Here is a 23560-nt window from a genome sequence, read left to right as displayed (position 1 = left end):
GGAAGACGGTTCTGTATAAAATGGATAGCGACGGAATAGAACTCGAGTGCTGTTGAATATAAATTCACTTTCCCGCAACCACGATTTTTCTCGTGTTGAAATTCGTTACAGGTTAACGTGTGTGTGTGTGTGCACGAAGCAAATAATTTTAAACGAGCGTATCGCGGTATACGTTTCGCGCGTATGCTGACGTATCGGAAGTTGCGCCCGGAATTTCGTTATTGAAGTTTTATTGACATTAATTTATTGAAATTCTGTTGTTAAATTTTATTATCGGAACGTTAGGAATATTTGACTGCATTCGACGTCGCTCGTTATTATTGTTGTTACGATCGTTAATGGGGTTAAACTTCGGAAAATGTTTTATTCTCAATGGAAAGGTAAAATTGCGAGTTTTCATTCGAATAAAAAAAAAAGAAAAAAACGAGAGAGAGAGAGAGAGAGAGAGAGAGAAAGGGGAAGGGGTGGGAATAGAAAGCTTAAAATGTGAATTTGTATGGAAATGCAACGTCTGATAAATTACCGATTTTCAGAATGAAACGCGGGGAATATTCGCACATGCTTCCATCGAGCAGCAACGAAATGATAAATATTCGCGAGCCCGATAGTGAGTAACAATAGATGTTACAGGTCAAACGATATTTCATCCCGTTAGAGCTAAAACACCATGTTAGAAACCTTTCGAATGGATCGTTTGGCAAATGGTGTTCAAATATGCCTGTAATATTCATTGCTGTATGATTCGCAAATACGTCTGAAAGTATAATATGTCATAATTTTCGATTCTAAAAATTTCAACTTAATTAAACGTTTGGCTTCAACTACATTATTAACTCTGTTCGTCATTTACAAACTAAAACTATTAAATTCTAAGTCTTTGAAAATGATATACTCCAAAATTATACACGTCAAACGTTTTAACGAAATGAGCCATTTCAAAACTAATATACGAAGGAGTGAAATTTCCCTTGCAAATGCGAGAGAATTATTTTGCCTAAGAAGGGAAGGCTAAGGGAGAAATCATCGACAAATTATCCGAATATTAAGCGGGCCAATAACGCCCTCGTCGACCAGCTGCTAGCCGACCCAGTTACATCAGCGTGGAAAGCCAGCAAGTTCGTCGTTTTGTCGAAGGTTACAGGAGACTACGAACCATCGAACAATTTCATCTCCTTTTGGAGGATATACGGTTCGTTGGTGTGAGGTTTGAGCGCGTTTTCAGTAGTATGGGATGGTGATTAGCGTGGCAGAAGATCCCCCGTTCGACGTGGCAAACGTAGGAAAGAGGAGGGATAGCGGGAGCGAAAGCAGGATTCTGGATCGGTCGTGCTAAGTAGCATTTAATTGAACGTTCTATTCGAGTTCGTTAGTACAGCATCGCAGTTATAGCGTCGTAGAGCGGTCGCCGGCGAACTATTAGTAAGAGTTTAATTATAATTACCTTGCTAGTAATGTGATATCAAGGTGCTTATCGAGCCGCGGCGTAAACATTCGCAGGTAATCCGAGCGAAAAGCCACGTCATAAGACATCTCGACATAAACGGCCTGATAAAACGATCAATTTAAATCGAATAGCCGGCAGAGATGGGCGCGGATAAGCTGATTGCGAAAAAATGTCGAAACTCGTACGTACGTGACACGATTTCGACTCCTTTGACGGAGACCCGCGTGCAAAATAACGCACAACGTCTCGGAGGAGGCGCGGCTCGATCACGTACAGATAATCACGCTGATTACGAGGCAAGTTTCGTGGTAAATTTGCATTCATGCGGCGTTTTATCGGCAATCGAGGGACAGGTTCGCCGGGATGGGTAATCTTTCGATTAAGCTGTCGTTCGTGTGACTCTAATCCAAGCATCGACATTTTAATTGAACGTTTCGCTGATAAGCGTCCAGCCATTTAAAATACCGAAACACCCTCTGTCGTTGCAAAACGACGACAGGATCGACAGGAAATTAACGCAAGTTTAATCGATCGAATCGCGATTTTAATTTGAACGATCCTGTTCGCCGCGCGGCGGATGTGAAATTCGACGAAAGCATCGCGGGAACGACATTTTTTGTTTTTCTCGAAGGTCGTAAGAACGAGACAAGAAGTTGGATGAAGATGGAAAGAGAAGAAAGAAGAAGGAAGGGAAAACGAGAACAGATTTCAGGCACCGTACGAGAGCCTTTTAGAAAATCACGGGTCGGAAGCGAATGTGAGCGCATGTGCGAGTGCTCCCAGGAGGAAAAGAAAAGAACAAAATGTGCAAAACGAGCCACCGAGTCACGAGGAATAATAAAGATCGGAGAAGGAAACGTAGAGGAGAGGATTGCAGCATGGAGGAAGAGGTCGAGGCTACGAACGCTGAAAGAAGGGGTTGGTCGTTTAAATTACGATTTTTCTAGGTATACCGTCATTGGCAGAACTTTCCGATATGCCAATCGATGTTTAACAAGGCCACTTCTGCGATCGACCGCGCTCTGCGTGACAATTAAGGCTTTATTGACAGCGTTACTGGGAGTCCTTCACCCTTCCCGTCTTTTCCCTTTTCTCACCCTCTTCCAGCCCGTTCGGTTTCTTCTCTTTTTATTCTGCTTTTTTTGTCCTTTAATTAATCCAACGTGCGTAGACTTCTCGAAAAGCAAAATTAGAGGATTACGAAGCTATCGATGCAGAAATAAGCTGCGTTCATCAGCGACAAAAGAAAAAGAACGAAAAGAAACGAGTAAACGGATTACGAGGCTCGGCCGCTTCTCAAGACCAAGGTATTAACGTTTCCAACATACAATAATAAAAATCATCGTGTTCTCGGTACGTGACGAGATCTGAAAAGATCACTGGAAAGAAGAATGCCAGCAATCTACGGTTCGAGATATGTATGAAATTAAATGTTAAATAGACTACAGAAACGATTGTCGAATTCCATGTTCTTTTTTCTCTCTTTATCGGCGGAAAATGGAACACATCTAAACGAACTCGTGAATTTCACGAGTGTATAGATACGTGCGTGAAGGACGGCACGGGGAAAGAATATCGACAGGTAACGCGATGCAGGAAAATTTAGGAGCAGCTGTAATAAATTGCGGATCATTCGAGTGAAATAAATTTAATCACAGACGTTTCTATTACTACGCGAACCATAAAACAAGATATTACAGAACGGCAGGAATAAAAAAGATCTCCGCGGCATGTCAGAAAGCGCGATCGATCAATCCGAGATTTTATCGAACAGAGATTGATACCAAAAGAATTTTGTTCCCTAGACCCATCCACCTATCCATCTTTCTATTCCTTCCTGATAAAACAGATCGTGCATGAAAGGCGAAGATATTAATTCAACAACTATTTTCCCACCATTACGCAACTGGTGTCTGTGATTTACAGCGTTATGTCATCCGATACGCTGCCGTTGCACACTCGGGATTTATTATAGGAAATTGACAAACGAATACAGTTACGTATACTTCGCAACGAAGCCTTGTAATATGCTAACTTTCGCGTTCATGGAAATCTTTGTTAACAAGGTACAGTTCACTCGTTTTCAGAATTGAAGTTTCAATATTCGAATCCGTTCTAACTATCAGCCGATATCTCATTTAATAGTCATAAAAGTTCAATTTGACGATGTCGTTAAAATGAGAATGTATGAAAATTAAACGGTGACTTGTAATCATAAAACAAATGACGTTCGATTATAGCTTTGTTACTAATCAAGGAAATATATGCTAATAAACGGTAAACATAACGTAACAAAGAATTTAGAAAAAAATATATTTGGATGATAAACAGTGAGCTTTGAAATATCAAATTTATCCATAGAAAAGTGCGGCAATCGTGTCTCTTACTTTCTTTTCCTTTTCTCTTTTGTATGTGTGTGTATAAGAGGTAATACATCTTAATTTCCAGATGGATACATTATGTGAGCGCACAGGGTTGAAAAAATTGAATAAAGTAGCGGTTCTAAAAGGTTGGAGAAACATTAGAATATCAAAGAGAAAGGTCGGCGGATGGAGGGCCACGGATACAAGTTTAACTTTATTTTCTTATACGAAGCTCACCCTATTCTTTCTTTTTTATGACGTTAAAGTACGTTATGAGACGATACTGAAATATTTGAAAGAAATATGAAACGATATATAAAATGATGAAACTAAATACAATGGTCTATCTAGTAAACCAGTATATCGACATATCGAAATTCTGAAATCGCCTTCCATTAATCTTCTTGGATTTAGTATACTTTTGAAAATACGATGCATCTATCTATAAATTGATATCGATCAAGCTGCACGATACAGGTTGACGATTGAAGTTGACAATTTTCCGTATTACTTCGATTCGATAGCCGGAGTTAACCGAATCGGCTAGAATTTTTGACGTTATATACTATATCAAATTGATTCGCTGTAATTTGAACAGGCAGGCCTGGCCAAGACAACCGTGAATTCGATTTTATCCCGGAACAGCTTTACGAAAATTTAATTTCATTTCATCGGGGCAATCCAATACACGTGGAATTTTCTCATCGGCGTAAATTTACTTCGTTGACCTACGGCACAGGACCAATGTCCCACTTGCTTAACCATAACTCTCGTGAGGAAAGCGCCAATACAAATTTTTTCGAGGCAGCTTTATCAAGAAAAATTGCTTATTGCGATGTGTAAATCCATGATCAAAGAAATACACGGTTCCGTCCCGATAACTTCCTATTTTCTGCTTCGAGTAAAACGTCAATTCAATCTGATTGTAAAAAACAGTCGCTATAAAATATCATGAAAAATGAAGAAACATAAATCATCTTCCTGTTCTTTAATAATATCGAGCGATATGGAAAAACATAGGATTAAACGAAATTAAAAATAGTTAAACTGCACGTTTCTTCTTCCATAAATGTTTTTCTTCACAGTGGCTATGTATTTATCAGAAATAATTTCCAATCATCGTTAAGATATTATACATTCGAACACGTAGTCAATTAGCATAATATTATCCGTTATCTGGCTCAAAAGCAGAGATGACGAAAGCATAATGATACATAGGACAATCCAATCACCGATTTCTCCATTATTGAGAAACTCTGAAAACCGGGCGCCACAAAGCGACAATCGAACCTCTTTCAGGACAGTTTGATTTGTTTGTAGAACCGAACCGTTCAGCTTAATTTAACGACGAGTACGTGGCCGTGCTCCGTTAAAACCCTCGACGGTATCTCGTGATTTTCTCGAAAACGGGACACACGAAAATTTACCTTCGGTAAGCTCTCTATTTCCGCTTTTCGGTCGACCGCGGTGAAGAAGCGTGAACGAACTTCAAACACTGTGACCATAGCCATGATTTACATGACGATATAAGGTATCAAAACATGCTCAGGGATACTGAACGTTCCCTAAATCCGTCATCTTGGAAAATCAAGATCATTTAAAAATAAATTGCAATATCTCTGCGCACAAATTATATAAATATTCTGCTGAATATATACACAATCCAACCTAACCCCAATCATTTTGAATGTTAATGACATAACCTCGACTTTTATAAATTTTTGAATTAGCTTGAACGATAATGACATAGGTTTTATGAGCTTTGACTATCAATGACCAGTGACAGTGAAGCGACCTCAAAAACGTTCATTGACCTTCAGTGACAATAACATAACCTCTGTAACATTCGATGACCTTCAAATGACTTTCAAATGCTTGAGATTCGGACTGCAATGGTGCGAATTTCATGATTATCCGTCAGCTGCACATGGCTATGAATACGAATCGCTTGACCTAGATGACACATTGCTCTTGAATTGATATTAAATAGCGGAAGTCCTATGATACAGATTAGCTATTAATTTGCTTGCTTCTTTTATTGAATGTCCACTTTAAGAAAATTTATTTCCAGACATTGCAACCTAACGACATTTTTTATTAATTTCCTCCGCTCAGTTATCTAAATGTGCATCCAGGATAAACGCCATTGAATCATGTAAACTACCGTAACATAATACAACAGTAATTATTTCAAGTAGAAATACTGCTTTTTAGGATGTCTTACTGTCTTCTAGAATTAAAACGTGAAACCTCTCCGAATGACCGACTAAACTGTTGTAAGGAAAAAGAAAAATTTTCGTTTCTCCGAACACAATAAATTAGAGAAGAGCTCGCGCTGTCCTAGATCCTCGTAAAATACTTAATAAATGAAATCTACGAAAGCTCGCGTACGAATCCTAATTGAATTAAAATGTCAGTCACCCGCAATGTAACCCCAACTTTATCACCTCCATTTATCCGATGAAGTGTTATATCATTTAACGCCCTGATATTATCATTAACAACACGTGTACACGAATAAAATGACACGTATACTATCCAACCAATATGCAGTCGTTGGATAGTACATTGTATTTGAAAGATCGCGTCAAATCGCGGTCGAGTTTCGACCGATCGAAAATACATTCAGCTACATGTACTTAACGGTACTATGTCACAAATTCATTTTTCCAACAGTGCTGAAATTTCCTACTGGTTTTCACGCAACATAGTATCAATATCAACGCGCACTCCGAGATAATGTGGTTCGAGCGAGCTCTCTATATTTTTCACCCGCAGTCAACCGTGAAAGAGAAGAGGAATCTCGGCAAAACGTTTTCACGTTATCATTTGTAGCGGCGGTACCGGTGCCTGTCCCGTAATATCAGTCGCGTAAAATATTCGCCTGTCCCCGGGTTGGGTCGGGAAAAAAGACAAGATTAAAAGGGAAAAAGAGAGAGAGTAAGAGATAGATAATGCAGAAAAGGGATGGATGGGGTAGTTGAACGAAGAAAATACAACGCGGCATAGTTGCAAAGACACGAAAATATCTAGCCTACATATGAACCACAAACGCTGTAACCTGCTCCACTTTCCACGCTGATACGGCATGTCCGTCGTGAAAAAATAAAACACAGCGAGGGGTAACTCTGCGACGGCCGAAAACTCTCAGTACAGCCCACGGCACGTTTTTTAGCCTCATTTTCACCTCGTCTAGCAAATTGAGCACGACTCGCCGTTTATATCGCGCTTAATATTGGCCCAACGCGGTGACGTTAAAACGCGATAAAGCTCCGAAACGTGGCTCAGGCCGCGTAGGTAATTTTTGCACTACGCATTGTATCGTTGTAACTAAAATGAAAAAGGGGAAACGGGTACACTTCGCGCGGTAATTACATTCTGTCCGTGTTCACAGCCTTTGTCGAGCATCGTACTTTGAACAGCCACCGACTTGGTAGCTGTAAAACCATTTACATCGCGCGAAATCCTTTGTGCCATATTTTGACTGCCCTTGTAAATGTCCCAGTTACAAGAATAATTGGTTTGTTAAGACATTTTAATAAATGAAGTATACTAAATACACGAAGTGAAGGAAATTCTTCTACTAATGAAATAATCTTTTTATAAAGGTACCTTGACGTTCAATAAATTTATATAAATACATTCTACGAAATTCATTATCTCACTCGGCGTTTAAATTATTCATTCTAGAGGTGAAATGAAGCCGAAGGCGAGCAATTACGTGGCTCAATTTCAACAGGTATTAGATATCAAAATCCTGGGAGGAGGCTGTCTTTACGACTTTGGTAGGCAACCGGAACAGGGAAAACGCAAAGACGAACGAAAGACAAAGGGGATAGCTGTTTATCCAAGGGGTGATCGTGATCGCACGTGAGGGATCACCGCAACCACGTCACGGCCGCAATTTCCAAGTTGCCGTGTCTGAGCTCGATCCCTTATTTAAGAGAACTCCACACGTCTTGTCCCACGGGAGTCTCGTAGAAGCATCAATTTCTGAAACAGGTGCGACGTGCCGAAGCGTTAACACAGGCGTATCGAACTTTCACAGAAAAGTTATCCTTTCGATCTCCAAGGAACATCCTTAACAGAAACGTCGGAATCTCGACTATCTGGCTCAATTTTTTTCACCCACATATACCTAATTATCATTAGTTTCTTGTTCCTGCTTGGTGAATCTGGCACGGAATCCGACAGCTCTCATTAATTGAATTCCAATAATTGCATTCTGCACGTGGTGTAATTGCGTTCCTGATACGCAGATCGCACCGATGGCGCAGTAATGCAGAGCTTCACGTCGATTTCAACCATGCCACCTTCCATCTCGTTCCGTGTAAAAACTAAATTGTCCAGGTATGTCGGATATGTTGAAATTCCACGGGCCAATGTCCCACCGAGCTCGTTCACAAGCTAGCAAAGGATCTCCTAAAGATGCTCTTAATTTCAATGTTAGTTTCTTCTCTCTTCTATTTTCACAGGCCTCTGTTTCCAAATCGAGCTCCCAAACGAAGGAAGCAACGAAGGTATTGGCGTTGTTTCTGCATGTTTACAATTTTGCAGATTCCAAGTTGAACTGCAAATGGTCGACGACACTGTTACCGAAATACTTGAAGGATACGACTAAAAGATGCGCGTCCTTATTCGAAAGTTAAACACAGGAGCTGTTGCTACATCGTCGCCCTATCCTATGTTGTTTTCTACGCAAATTTTCAATAACGTCTGCCAGAATATTGGATAGGTATTGGCGCGAAACGCGTGCAACGGGAGGAAACATATTTAGTTTTACGTTCAAGTTCTTTTTTTAGATACGAGCCAGACACGAACGTTGAATTCTAAATGCTTTACCGCCTTTCAAAGACGATTCGATGTGTTCGATGATTTATAAATCAAGGAGAACGTCTATCTCCGATGGAAAGTGGGATGTCATCGGTAAAAGGGAATCGTTCTATTTGCGTCGTAGAATACAAAAGAGACCTAATGTATTATCGTACAAAGTATCCGAACTCTTTTCTCTGCTATCAGCAATTCCCCTTGTAACGAGAATCGATCCCGGACAACGAGCTGAGCATCATGGAGTTAACGCACAGGCTTCAAGCGTTCCCAATTTCCATCGATCCTGAAGCGACTATCGCATTCGCCTCGATTCTTTGATACACGCGTGAGAACCAAGCGCATGATTACCAAGTATCTTCCAATTTTCTACGAAGCGTCTCTAAAAAGTTTACGAAGCAAAAACGAAGAAATATCTCTTCCTAAACGATGAACTTTTATTCGATCGTCTTTCCTTTCACAGTGACGCCAAGTGATCCCTACGGAGACTGCTTGGAGACATTTCTGCATAACGACCGAACACATATCCATCCACAAAGACGCCTACCTCGCACAGAGAATTCCTGATGCGTCTTCGAAATTACGCTTTTATCCCCTGCTTTATACTTTCTGGTCCGTTCTCTGTCGTATGTGTTTCACGCGCAAATGCAAGAAGTCTGCTGCTGGTATCGCCGCCTTTGAGAACGCTTCTTTCCACTCCCCGCCCGGTATTTCGGTCAAGTGTTGCCATTATGCTTCAAAACATTTTCGCGTTAAACATCGTCTTTTTCCAAGCTTGTTCCAACGGTGGAGGACGGGTGCAGTGACTTCGACGACCGAGGGGGCTGCTGCGTTCTTCGTCGTTCGTCCGCGAAACCCTCTCGAAAACGTACCTAAGCGTACGTCAATACGAACGGCTGCGTGCAACGAGTAAATGGAAATTTTAAGTGCTGCCGCCGACTGAAACGTACGCTGCTTGTCACTGCATCCTGTGCGACCGTCCATAAATGCACCGCCGTCTTCCTCTACACCAGGGGCCTTCGTGTATGTGTTAATGGCAGCAACCGCGAGCAGTCTTTCCACCCTGTACACCAGGTAACTAAACGCTATCGAATCTCGTCGTGAACTCGCGCTATTACCATGTGAGGAACGACACTGCCGGAGTTTAGTTCAGGAACGACAAAGTGGTCTCGGCAGTCGAGCCTGTCTGGGTGGCTAAATATTATTGTCAGCTCGTGAATGGTAGTTCAATTACGTCGAATCAATGACTCGCGTATTTTAACAGCCGCCGTTGTATAATATCGAAAATTTGTACGTGTAGAGCAAAGAAGGTAGGGGAATGTGAAACGACTGCCATTTTCGCGATACGATCGCGACAAGATACAAGATAGGGGACGATGCAATGAAAATCGTCTCATTTCGCGTGAAACCAATTACGTGAGAAAATGGTACGTTCTGTGTTCGTTTGCATTTTCGTGGCGTTCGTAGAACGAAACGGGCGAGGATACCGCGTGGCGAAAACCCCAAAAACGAAAACGAGAACGTCCCTCGTCGCAATCCCTTTATGCAAATTTCGCTACCAGCCATCTGACGCCCTCTCGCGCGCCGAGACAAATTTTCGCGACATTGCTACTTTATGGACCCTTAAATACACAATGAACACGAAATCGTTCGACGCGTTACTGCGCCGCTCGACGGATGCTTAGTTTTAATAAGGCCTGGGAAAGAATTAAAGGAAAACACGTACCGATCTGATGATTAAGAGCAGATCTTGTCACAAATAAATGTAACTTAACGAAACGAAACACATTGAATTACATAACAATATATCTACGACGAATTTGCATGTTATCAACCATTGATACCAATTAGCTATCAAAGTGAATTGTAATTGCCACTAATTGTTTAGTAAAAATACAATCGTTTATCATTTGACTCATCTTTCATCGAAAGAACAAGGCGGTATAGTGAATTTCAATCGAGGAAAAAATGTAATTGGACGATCAGTCCGAAATTCGTTTCGGGATTCCTACGTTTCGCGCTATAACCTTCGATCCAATTATCTTTAGCGATATCAAAGTTACGAATCTTCAAAATATAACTTTTAAATTGCTGGATACATTCGAATTCGGAAAAGAAGTAGTATTGTAAAAGAAATATCAAAGTTTCTTCCTATAAAAAGATTGCACAAATATAATGTTATGCGAGATCCTCATACCTTCCGTAAACTAACTAGAAAGCAGAGTTAGAAAATGCTTCGTAATGGTTATCGTAATTTGAAATGTATAAAAGATTAACGGAATAATAATTAGGAGTGTCTTTTTTACATTGAAGATCTTTTATTAAAATAATTGCTGCTAATTAAGAAAGACATTAGCTTTCGTGAAAATTTAACGCTGCAATACTCGTTTACATTCGTCGTCTAACTAAAACATATCTTTCACGAAATATCTCTCTTTTTATAGAAATTATATCTATTCGTCTAGAATCTCTCAAAAATATCTTCCGAAAATTTTCTACTATATTTTATTAATATTTGCAATTTATTGCAAGTGTTATAAAAGCTATAACTTTATTAAATAATAAATAAACATAGAAGTAGCTGCTTTTATTACGCAAAACCGAGCAAAAAAGATATAAAGTAAGACCCCATCCATGTACACGGTCGGGCTGTATACTCGTTGCTCAAAAGCGTTCGAGAGTGTGGAAAATGCAATGTAACATTTTTATCTGGAATTTTTCAATCTTGCGACTCGCCTGCCGCCTAGGTACAACTCACGATAGCAGAAAATGAATGTCGCAGCGCGTAAGTGTATTTCTGTGTAGTAAGGACGATGGTGTAAGTCACTCGACCTCACGTGACTCCGTGGACTTGCACGTCACTGGAGAACTCTAACCCCCGCTATCTGGAATCTTTCAATTTCTCATACTTTCGCTATTACGAATGCCAGAGAGCTCTGCATTTATGCGCGTATCCTTACGTGTACGCAGATTATCGATAAAAAGACTAGAGAGAAAAAAGTTCGACGTTTCCTATACTATACTCCTATACAACATTCCTACAGGTACTGTTCCATAGAAAGCATCTCGATTCCTACATTTCCTCAATTCCTTCATTCGCATACGCATATTGTAAAAAGAATTTCTCTTATGGAATGTACAAATGCATGAAATGGATGAAACATATGTAACTAGTGCTCCCAAAACAGGACAAAATGACCGTTTATCATATTACATGAATTTTCATTCACCAAAATAGCCAAAACCTTGCCAATGTCATTTAGCAATTAAACTTGTGCAGATTGCGATAAAACGCGTAATTTAATTGATAAACCATGATGCTGATTAAATCGCGTAGAACGGAATTAAACAATGCGTTGATATCGTCCGTGAAATCAAACAGAATGATTTTACAGATTGCAAAACGTCAACGGCATTTCAATAAATACGGTTTCAATAAAACTCTGGTGGGGAGGAAATGTCGTGGTAAGAGACGGGTCGACAAGAACCCCGCACACGGTTCTTATTTGTTTAAAGGAACCAGAAAATGTTGAACCAGATCGGTTCATGTTCGAACAGCGAGTGAAACATTCGACTAGCCCTAATCACCGGATTACGTGCCACGAGGTCGCGAGTCATGAAACACGATAAGAACGTTGTTACGAAGTGTTTTCGCGACCTTAGCGTGATTGTCCGATCGACGAGAAGCTGCTGACGATTCTGCGTGCTCGTGGAAATGAATACCGAGAATGCGCGTGACCGAGCAACAAAGCGAAACCGAACAAGAACGACAGCTTGGAAGACGCAGGAAAAAGGCGGAGGAACAAAAAGTAGAGAAATTCCATTGATTTCCATATACGAGAGTATTAGGCTGAAAGGGAAAGAAGGAATTCAACAAACAAGCAGAAGGCAGACGTATAACGACGGGGAATCTAAATGAAAGGAAGTAAAACAGGATTGGCGGGATTCAAACTTTACCAAAACGAAACGAGTTTACATGAAAATTAAGAGACGAGAGTGAAATTTAGTTCGATGGAACGACCTCTGCTCGAAATGTTTTGCGCATTCTCGATTAACGGCAGCACCGATGAAAACGATGAATAAGGAGGTAATAAAAGAACGAAAAGTGTCCTCTTGGCCAGTGCACTCGGGTGGAGGCCAGCTATTTTTAATTCCCTTTAACAGCTCCGTTGTAAACCTCGTAATGGCGAGCATTAACCAATTAGCGCCCACCACCCCATCCTCGTGTTTTCCTTTTTTTTTTTTTTCTTTTCTCTAATCACGGTTCTAGATACTGGAACAGCAGTTCCAAACGGGCCCGTGATGAAAGATGCAATACCACCGCTGGTGTCCGCCTATTTTCAGCACCATGTGCCAACAGGCTCCGCTGCTAGCCGCGGTTTGGCAAAGCTTTGAACTCGCCAAAGCGAATATTATTTCTGCGGCGAAGCAACTCTTTGCAACGGGACACGCTTGGAAGAGGGCACGACACGCTTAACGAAACGAGACTCGTGTTATGAATTTTCAAGTAAAATGAAAAATTCGTGGACGGCCGAGCGCGTCGCAGTCCTCTTATGTTTAACGTTATTTACTATTCCGTTTGAGGGGCGCTTGGAAATCGAAACTAGCAAAATTAATGAATCCGTTAGCGAACAAATGTTTCATACGTTTTTTGCAATTTTACACGAGATAATGTTGGTCCTGAATTTTATTAAGAAAGTTAACTGAATGTACCACTCAAAACTAGCATGTTAAAACAAAGTAAATTATAGGATAATTTTTTTATATCTATTATCAATTCTTAAAACCTAAATTATAATATTGTTTTAAAATGTAATATATTGTTAATTAATATTTCTATCTATATATTTATGAGACTGATGAAAAATAATTTTTATCGCGTATTTTATAAGGCACGGTAACTATAGCTGATTACAAAATACAAACGTATCAGCATGAGGAAAATTTGAATATTAGCGGGAATGAATTATAATCCCGGTATGTATTTTATGGTATCGAAGGAACGTTTTCCAATATTGGTAACGGCGAAAATTATTTATGCGCGCAATGTCGACATAGATATTAGGAGCCTGGAAAATATTGCGACGAGAACGAACGTCTCCTCTATATTCAATTCGAATCAACAATTTTTAACAGGAAGATATTGCGAGCGAAATTGAAATCCAATTTTCGTGTTCTCTGAAATACCGTATCCGCGACATAAATCCGACGGTTATATCGTATTTCGATTAAAAACTATCTTCGAGAGCGGATACAATCTAAAAAAATACGAACAAATTTACAAAAACGCCCGAGCATGCCAATATTTTGCTTTTTAATTTCGCTTTGAAACGCGTTCATAAATTTTTCACCGTGCGATGTATCGCAAAATATCGAAGTAATATAAGCTTATCAAAATGGCGTCTCATTTCGTGAAACATGTAGTATGTACTTTCCGTATCGAGAAGTTCTAAACAAACAAGTAAGGTGATAACACGAGCAGTTCATTGTGAAATTCTAATTAAAACAACACACTAATTTCCATAAAATCGTTATTATACTGAGAGAGAACTGTTAGATAAATACCACGATCGTTCGAAATGGTATCGAAACTTAGGTTGTGCAAGCATGACACCTATTCATAAATCGGTGCGACAAACTGCCATGATAAATAAATATAGCACATTACTTACCAGAAAAACGTGTGAGGTCAGTCCCGCTGTAGCTCGAAGTAGTCGTATTCAACTCCAGAAAAGATAGGCACACACACGAGACCACCGAATGGGTGAAACAGTGGGATAGATGATGGAATGGTGGCGACCGATGTCCCAAACAAAAGTTACGTTAGGCTAGGTCACGTCAACGCCAGATTACGCCGAAGACGATCTATCTCCCGCACTCCCCGTACTCCCGTGAGTACGAACTGCACGACGACGACAAACACGCGCGCACCGACTATTCACTGTGTCCTCGCGCCGACTGGGAACAGTACCGAACATTCAATGGCGTCCGATATCCTTTTAAAGGATCGTCGAACTCGAGTGGCCGGAAAAGAAAACAACTGGCGATCGAAAGCACGAGCTGGAATAATCATCTGGCAAAAGTCGAATCGTTACCCGATTTCAAGATGGAGCGCACGGTGAGTATGTTGACAGTTTATGTCGTTAAAGTTGTTGACATCTCATATATGATTGCACTCGACCATCCGTCCAATTTAAAATGAAATTGTCAATTACATTTGTTAAACTACTTTAAATTTTCCATTCTAAACCACGCTACACGTAAAATCAGAGAACATACCAGTACAATGTACGATCAAAATTTACAAACGGTCGGCATAAAAATTTCAAACGATAACACTAACGACGTTAAACAATAGTGCCAATATACAAAATTCGAATGCTATTCTGTTGCACATTTACGAGTTATCTTACTCTCTTACCGACTGTCGAAGGTAAACAAGGAACACAAAAAACTGTTAAGATACGTATCGCCTGATGTATAGGATTTCGTATTGTTTTCACCTTGAAAGTTCGGTTATTTAATAATTCTCCGTAATTGACTGTCCCAGTCGAGCGCGAATCGAAACGAGAAAAAAGAACGTAGAGGACAACGTGGTACGACTCGCGTGGCAACCGCTCCCGTAAGTACGCACACACGCATACACCGAAAGGAGAAGGTGCCGAGAGAGGGCGACACAGCACCCTCACCGATGCGCGGTTCGAGTGCGACTGAGCGAGTCGAGGCAAGCTCGTCGAGCCGAAAGCCACAAGCCGCGTCAGCCGACCGGCGGCGACGGACCAATCAGGGTTGTCCTCTGCGCAACTACCCGACACCCAAGAATTGACCACATGCTCGCCCATTCACCCTTTCTTTCGTCTTATCTGATATATTTCCTCCCTCCCATACCTTTTTTAATAACATATCAAAATCAGCACGGCGTCTTTTTGTCCACCGGCCCCATTTATCAGAGAATGGATTCGCAAGATGGATGCATTCATATTGTTTCTGATACACGACGTTTCCCTAATATGTTTCTGTCGTGATTTGTGATTTATTGTAAAAATACGTGAGCGTCCTAAGATTTCAATAAGGAAACAAAAATAGGACAAATATTGCTATAAATAATGCTACATAAATATTGCTAGCAAAAATATTTCAATCTTTCAAGTTGGAATTTATTGTATTCTGCCAACTTAGTAGTAGGATAATTAAATTATGAAATTAAGATGGAACCTCTTTAAAATAATATTTATACACACGTGTTTCGAAAGTAAATTGTTCTTGCTCCAAACGTACTTTAAATTCCGAGATTTCTCTTTACAAGCTGCTTGACTCAACTAATTACGCAAATTACATTATCCGATAACAAGCGTACACTATCCTTTTATCTTCGACGTACACTGAAACACTTGTTTTCTTTGACCATAATAAAAAAAGACGACGTATCGAGTTAATTGCCACAATTTAACATCCTTTGCGTCTATAGTCTAACCACGTGGTTTCTCTTACGTTCCTTTCTCGCTTTGTATTTACGGTTGGCAAACGTGCAGGCATGACCGGCAGACATTGATGGATTCCTATAATTTTGTTTTGCTCGCGATTGGAATCATGAGTTTTTTCTCAACCTTGCTATGCTCCTCGATGCCTGAACATCGCATAGAACTATACATGCTCATAGTGTTCTTTGAGTCTGTTGAGAGAAAAGGAGAGATCGCGCCGAGATCGTAGTTCAAACGAACGATTCGCTGGAGGATTAAAATTAATGGTTGTCTGACTGTTAGTTTTCGAGCACGTATTATCATCCTTTGAAAGGATACGCGGGCCAAGAGTGATTAAACACGCGGAGAAGAGCAGAGAGAATAGCACGGAGACACGCTATTCTCATTTCACGTGACAATTGCAATTGTCGTGACAGGATCGTTTGCGTTTGCACGTTACATACCTCGGTTTTATTGGGCTGATCGTTATTAGAGCATCGTCGTTTCGATTTCGCGTTTTGCAATCAACAAAATTCAATTACCATCTTTTCTGTATCTTCGTAAACGTTTTCTGGTACCATGGCCAGCGGCCATGCGTTTCAATCTTTCTCTCATTTTGTTCTCTATTTCTTTTTGCTGTTCACGTCGAGCGGCCAATAATCCATTTGGCGAACGTTGTAGTATATCTTTCCTAACACACGATCGGTTTGATGTCTTAAAACGCGGCGTGATGCGTTGTTTATCGCTTTCCGTTCAGTTTTTTCACGACGTAGGTTACGTGAAATGGTTTGCATCCGGTGGTAAATCTAATCCTATCGTTCTTATCTACACGTCGCTTAAAAGTAGAAAAGCTGAGCAACTGGAAATCGCGGCGGCAAAATCTTGAGGGATCCGCTTGTTGAGGAAATCCTCTTGTTGGCTCGCACAACACGTGTGCGTGCAAATTCTACGATATTCTGTTTTAATAATGTAATCCGGAAACGCGCGATACGACGTGATTGAATGTTCTCTGCGTGCGTCGTTGTTGATCCATGACATAGTCGAACGATCGATATTCTTAGAAGTGTGATTGATACTAGCGCGAACGATCCTCAATTACACGTTGCTTGAATCTTAAATTATAGATAATACCTGTTATATAATATATTCCTGAGTATTTTTCCATTATGTAACGTTTACTGTTTTCCTCAATTCCACCCCGATCTGATCCGATTATTACAAAGAGAAATCTATTTAATCCTATTTAGTTGATTGGCTGGCAATGTAAAACGTCGTAACGAAATATAATTAAAGAGTTCGGGTTGAATAGTTTTCTACTTCAACGTTTCTATACCCATTTTGAAATCGTTCGTAATATGTACCGTAAAACAACTCTGGAAATATCTCCAGTTCCAGCAAGAATGTATTTTATGTCGATAACATCCAATTCCATTTATTTTTTGCGTATGTGTAATGCTATTATCCAGGTTTTTGCTTTTCACGCGCGAGAACACCACAGGCGAATTACTTTTGCGTGCTTCTTAAATAACGAGCAACAGTCGATATTACACAATAATTACATCGACGTGTTCACTGATTGAACGGCTGTTCGTGTCCGTCAAAAGTCCACGTATCAGTTTTGTTGGGTTAAAAAACAAACTGAAGTAAATGGGTCACGTACACGTGACAGCGGTTACAATCGAGTGAAGTCACAGACCAGCCAGGAAACGATAAATGCATCGCAAAGTGTACAAATACCTGAACAGGATATTTACGTTCTGTGTCTACATAACGTGAGATACAAAGCTGCATACGAGCAGGAATATCGAGGCTGAGAAGGAATCGACAGTACTGTAAATACAGAGGGAGAACGGCACGTTGATTAGCTGCTCGGTTGTGCACCGCTTTAGGTAGCTCACGCTCGAATTAAATCCAACGTGCGCGGCCGGATCGACAGCTACAATTAAGTTCGATACCACTGCACCGATTGTGAATCGATGCAGAGAAATGTCGTGCGTTATTTTCCAATGGTACTTTTCCTCGAGAACTCCATCATCGGTATAAATAATTGCGCATGAAAGATGTTTGGAACACATAGGATCGTAAAATTCTTTGTGCCAGATTATTTACCTGCGCACGAAGTCGGGGTATATCATCCGCAGGACTGTATTAAACGAACAAAGCACACAGATGAAGCGTGTCGTGGCTTGTACCGAACTCGATATTTCGAATTAACGTTTGACCAACCTTCGGTCAAAAAAATCGAGAAGATCGTATATCGTTGATCTATATTAAAACACAATCATCGTTGACATAAATGGAACACAATGAAACTTCTTACGCGGGTTAAACGGCAAAATAAACTTTGCAATCAGACGGGGGGAAGCTAAATGGAGACGCCTCGATTATCAACGATCCGGCTGGCAATATATCGATTGCCTCGTTACTCAACCTTAACGGCATCTTAATACAACATGTATAACGTATTCGTTAGTGTAAGCGGTTTAAGCCGAGCGTGAACATTGCGACTTCGATATCACGAGCTGGCGATGATTGGTTCGATTCGAAGTCGGCACGAGTTGCAGCCAAATCCCGGCATCAGGTTTAACGGAGTCAAATGCGAGTGCCCTATAATCAAAACGTTATAGGCGTGCACCGGGTGCTGATCATGTTATACAATCACCCCTCCACCGAAGGTACATATATTTCTACGACCTGCGGTTTCTCACTGGTGTGTATGCGCGAACACGGCTCCGTCCACATTGGCGAACGTCGATGCGCTAACACCCGTGTGGTCGTGCGCCAATGCCGATTCGTGTGACATAGCTCAGTTTTCGATGGATAAAAGAGAATTCATAGAACAGCTGACCGCGACGCCATATCCAAATGGGTCGTGCGATTGATTGGCATTCCGTGCGTCGTTGCATTGAAATCGATCTATCGAAAAGATCAAAGGAAGTCTGTGAAGCTGATACGTGATACGCATAAATTACGTTCCGAAAGAAGACAATTATGGAATACGTTTGACTACTATAATCAAAAAGCAAAAGGAACGATGAGGTAAAAAGGAATCATACATGAAAAAATGTAATAGGTACCTGTAACGTGGAGACTTTGGAGCGTTTAATAATTCCATATGAAATTGTTTAATTGATTTAATTTAATTGCACGGAATATGGAAGATAGTCTGACGTGATAACGTTAAACTATAAAACAGAAGCTTAATGAAAGGACTAGAATTTGGACACGCTGGTAAACAGAATATTCGTGGTCACGATCACATGCTCGTGAGTGCTGGTGATTCCAGTATCGTTTGGCCATGGGTTTAATCGAGATTCCGGGCGGAGCCGAGTGGGCGTGTGCACGTTTCGCATCAGCAGGGATATGCGTACAGAATACAGTAATTATGATTCTCGGACTCGTCGCATTCAGAGGGAAATGAACTTGGCGTCCCGACACGCGACTTCATTAACGAATGGCCAAGCTGAATAGACCTAAACATTCAAGCTCCTCGACTCGAGATTCTCGGTTGGCTCGACCGGGAAAGGAAAGAAGGGGGTTAAGAGGTATGATTAATTGCGCGTCGCCTAATTACCAATTAGTCAGACGGCCGGGGACATTGCATAGAAGCAGCAGTTCGCTATTTTTCTCATTTCCCATTACTTCTATCTTAGCTGAAAAAGTACCACTCCAGTCGTTGAACATTCTTTTACTTTAATTGACTGTAATGTTTTTGCAAGTGGGTATTTGAATGCTACTCGGGTCTTTTTATCGTTTTAATATTTTATTGATAAATCTAGAACTACCGGGAAGGATGCCAAACATTGACACAAATACTGATTACCTTTTATAGAAGAAGTTGTAAGTTTTTAGTATAGCTACCAAAGTAAAGATCGTGAAGTAAAGATCGAATCGAATAGTCGAGTATGTCGTTGCCTTTCACGACCTTAATGTCCATGCTACTGATTTCAAGTGAGGGTCATCTTCATCGATTGCTACGACCCTAGGCTATGTTACTGCTATCGGTTCCTATAATCTGGATGTTGCCACTGTTGCTGAACTCGGACTCCACGGCATAAGACTTGTCGCTATCGATGTCTCGGAGGTCGTTCAGACTTACAGATCCATAATAATCTTCGCGATGATATCGAAATCACGTACATTCGCAAAACCTATGGCTCTATATGAATATTTACTTAAACTCAAGGGGACGAAAATGGTACTCCAGTCAACCTACAGAAATTCTCTTTATGACATAGTTAATCACTTCGTCGCCATAGTTTTTATCGGTCAAAGAACTCGCTGGAATTTTAACCGCCTTTCCTCTGTAGATCTTTCTAATTTTTAGATACTCCGCGTCTATATTCATGAATATCCATAGAGAATTTCCATTTAATTGAATATCGCGAAAAAGAGATACTTTGCATTACTTTTCTGACTTTATATCGGTTGGTATAGCAGAATAAAGGTAATATACGATCAATCGAATGGGAGAGGTCTGTTTCGCGAGCGTCGCGGTTAAAGGGCCGCTGTTCCTGAAATATTTATGCGTTTGCTGGCGAAAGCGTAAATATTGTATGGTTTTCGATATCGTAGGGTTGTGGTGGGATATACGTCTTGGTAACAGGGGGAAATCGAGTACGTAGGCGTTAGGCATCTCCCTTCCGTCGAATCAATTTTTCTTATTTATCACCAGCAATTGTTTTTCGATATCGTTCCCCATGGAAAACACCATGACTTCGTCCCGTTTCGTTTATGTCAAGCTATTTTACGCGTGACCTCGATCATAAATATTAAACAATGAATATAAATACCCGCGTTTCGCGAGGGTAAAACGCGAATTTAATGCCCATAAAAAATGTCCTCCTATAAGCAGCACATACATTACACGTTTAACGATATTTATAACAACGCGAACTTGCAAATAGACGCGTACGCGAAATATCGAAAACAAAGTTGCAATGTCATTATCGTAGATCGGGAACTTCATTTCTTTGCTACCTTCTCTTTTTTATGGTATAAATCCTTCAAAAGGTTCGTTTAATCTTCATCGCTACGAGTACTGGCACATCGCATACTTTCCCATAAGGCTTTCGTAAATCCCTCCTGAAGGGAAAAGATGGATCTCCCATTAAGCAAAACGCCGAACAAATAAGGATTTTCCCTTGAAACGTGGTACCCTTAGGCTTTATCGAAGACTAGACGAGATTTGAGGAGGCGAGGCGGAACACTCCGATGATGTAGCTTATTTTATTCGCATGGGAATGTTACTTATGTAAGAATATATAGTCGCAATCGGTGATCGCGTTCCTATGTTTTGCTTTCGTACGGATAATCGGCTTCGAAGATATGCATACAAAATAACATACATAGATATATACTGTACATACATGATAATAATAGTATCTAATAGTCTGAACATTTTTGCCTATAATTTTACAGTTATTTTTATGATTATTCTTGCTTGCAAAATAAATGTTCAAAGTAGAAAGACGGGCGGCTTGTTAATATTCGTTGTTCATTAAAATTTACTTCGCCCAGTCCGTCGAGTTTCTCGTGAAAATGATGAAAGCAACTCGAACGATTTTGAAAAAGATAGCCGTCGTTTAAAAAGGAGCGACATTTTGTTAATTGCGGTTCTTCGTTAGAATAAATTATTCTCCGCTCTTTCTGCGCATCACCCTTCGTGCCAGCCGCACTTTCCTTTTGTTCCGCGTTCCAGAGATCCCCTTTGACAAAGATAACGAGGCTGCTCGAAAGGCATTCGAAAGCTAAATGCAGAAACGCCATATTTCAGGGCAGCGCGGCGGTTGCACTACCCTTCTTCTTATAGGGTGGTGACCTCTTTCAAAACTGAACTCTGTCTGCCACCCCTTTTCGCGTATGCTCTGTCCGCTTCTTCGACCAAAGCCTGGAAGATCGAGCCTCGTAGAGCTTCGTCAAGCCTTCGCTTCCACAAAAGGACAAAATTTAGTGTACACAATTTTAGCATGTATATTTATGCATAAGCTGCGCCCGATGCTGCGAGGATCTTAAGGAACGGGCTGATGTCACGATGTACAAGTCGCGGACGAGCTACAGATTTGATCAAATGCGGTTAAGTCACGAGACGGCGGAAACCGTAAAACGTAAAACGAATTTACCCACGTTTCTTTCGTTTTTTAATACTTGTCAACCGAATGAAGCGATATTTCGTCTTAAATTCAATCTCGTACCTACAATCTTTCGTTAAATCGTTGTAACATAAACCGACTAAGCGTTCCCATGTCGCCATCCCGTCGGATTAACATTTTTACCGCTCGACTTTATATATTGTAAGGCTTTCACCGCTCCTCTTTTATTAATAATGATGGAAGGTCTTTATTAAAATTATAAGGCGGAGTACTGGAGTACGCATCACTTTAACTACGAATAATCGTTTTACGCGTTAAATTTACCACCCGCTACATAAAATGTTAAGCGCTCTCTTCCACCATTTCAATTTATCTCTTTCTTTCGTCACCCGGTCGTCATCCTGCTAACAAGTTGGTTGCGAAGTCGCGTCTAACTTGATTAATGGAATACTCGCCTCGTACTTACGTAATAACTGAAGCTTCCCCGTCCTTTAACCATATGCTCCACCCGCCACTTCTCATGTCAGTGGTAATCGTGTCGAAAGTTTTCAGAGGCAAATTAGGCGACGCCTTAATGACAGCGTACCGGGTATCGACTCGTACTAGACGGGCACCTGCAACGCGATCATGGTCCCGTGTGCAAATTGTTCGCCGATAAGATGCATTTAATCCGCTCTTCGCATCTGGCAAAATGGAATCTCGATAATACTTCCGTAATATCGGAAAGGGCGTCATTAAGGACTGCGCAAACTTTAGGTAGCCGCGAACTTCGTCGTCTACTAAATCAGGTCGCAGCTACTTAAGAGATTGGTCCTTTTGCTGCGAAATCCGCGAAATATTTAAAGCTCGAGAAATATAGGGACTAGTTAGCGACCTTGAGTCCCGAGCTTTGCCGGAGCTTTCGGGCGCAGATGCCGTGGAGTAATCGAAGCAGCTCCCGCGGCAGTCGACCACCGATTTTCCACCCCCACCCCGTTATAGCCCCGGTATTTCTCGTTAAATTTAAATTCAGATAAATTAAAGGAGGCGGCGCCTCGTGGAAAAATAAGATTGGAGCCACGACGTAGGCGGGTATATCGAAGCTCTTCTCCTTCGTGTCTGCTTCTTCTATTTTCCCCCCTTGTTCCCTCCGTTTGCCTTTCCAACCCCCTTTTTCTTCCCGTCGACGTTCGCCGTCGAGACGAGAACCGGCAAAACGGGCGAGCTCAAGAGGGTGGGAGTTCAGATACAAGGGGGTATTTTTAACAGAGTTGGGGCAAGGATTTGCATAGACAATAAGGAAGGCGCGATATATTGCTGGAACTTTTAACGCGCAACCCTCCCTTCTGAGTCTGGCCCGCGGTATGAATAAGTCGTAAATAATTTTCCATTCGA

At 40.9% G+C, this 23560-nt stretch overlaps 1 protein-coding gene across 6 annotated transcripts in view; it reads right to left on the bottom strand.

Moving 5' to 3' along the window:
* LOC126917046 (discoidin domain-containing receptor 2) overlaps window positions 1-15355 on the bottom strand; it is a 220469-nt gene extending 205114 nt beyond the window's left edge. Inside the window, exons 1-2 of one of the 6 annotated variants that reach the window (XM_050723456.1) lie at window positions 14730-15355; window positions 14307-14592 (exon numbers count right to left, since the gene is read on the bottom strand). The gene's annotated coding sequence lies outside the window, so the exon portion shown is untranslated. Of the gene's footprint in view, window positions 1-14306 lie in introns of all 6 variants that reach the window. The other 5 variants (XM_050723447.1, XM_050723437.1, XM_050723475.1 and 2 more) reach the window with 5 other exon arrangements.
* Between the last annotated feature and the right edge of the window lie 8205 nt (window positions 15356-23560).

The sequence above is a fragment of the Bombus affinis genome, chromosome 1 (assembly GCF_024516045.1).
Source record: "Bombus affinis isolate iyBomAffi1 chromosome 1, iyBomAffi1.2, whole genome shotgun sequence".
In the NCBI taxonomy this organism is placed as follows: domain Eukaryota; kingdom Metazoa; phylum Arthropoda; class Insecta; order Hymenoptera; family Apidae; genus Bombus; species Bombus affinis.
The sequence above is the reverse complement of the archived record's forward strand: the minus strand, read 5'-3'. Positions and strand labels throughout refer to the sequence as shown.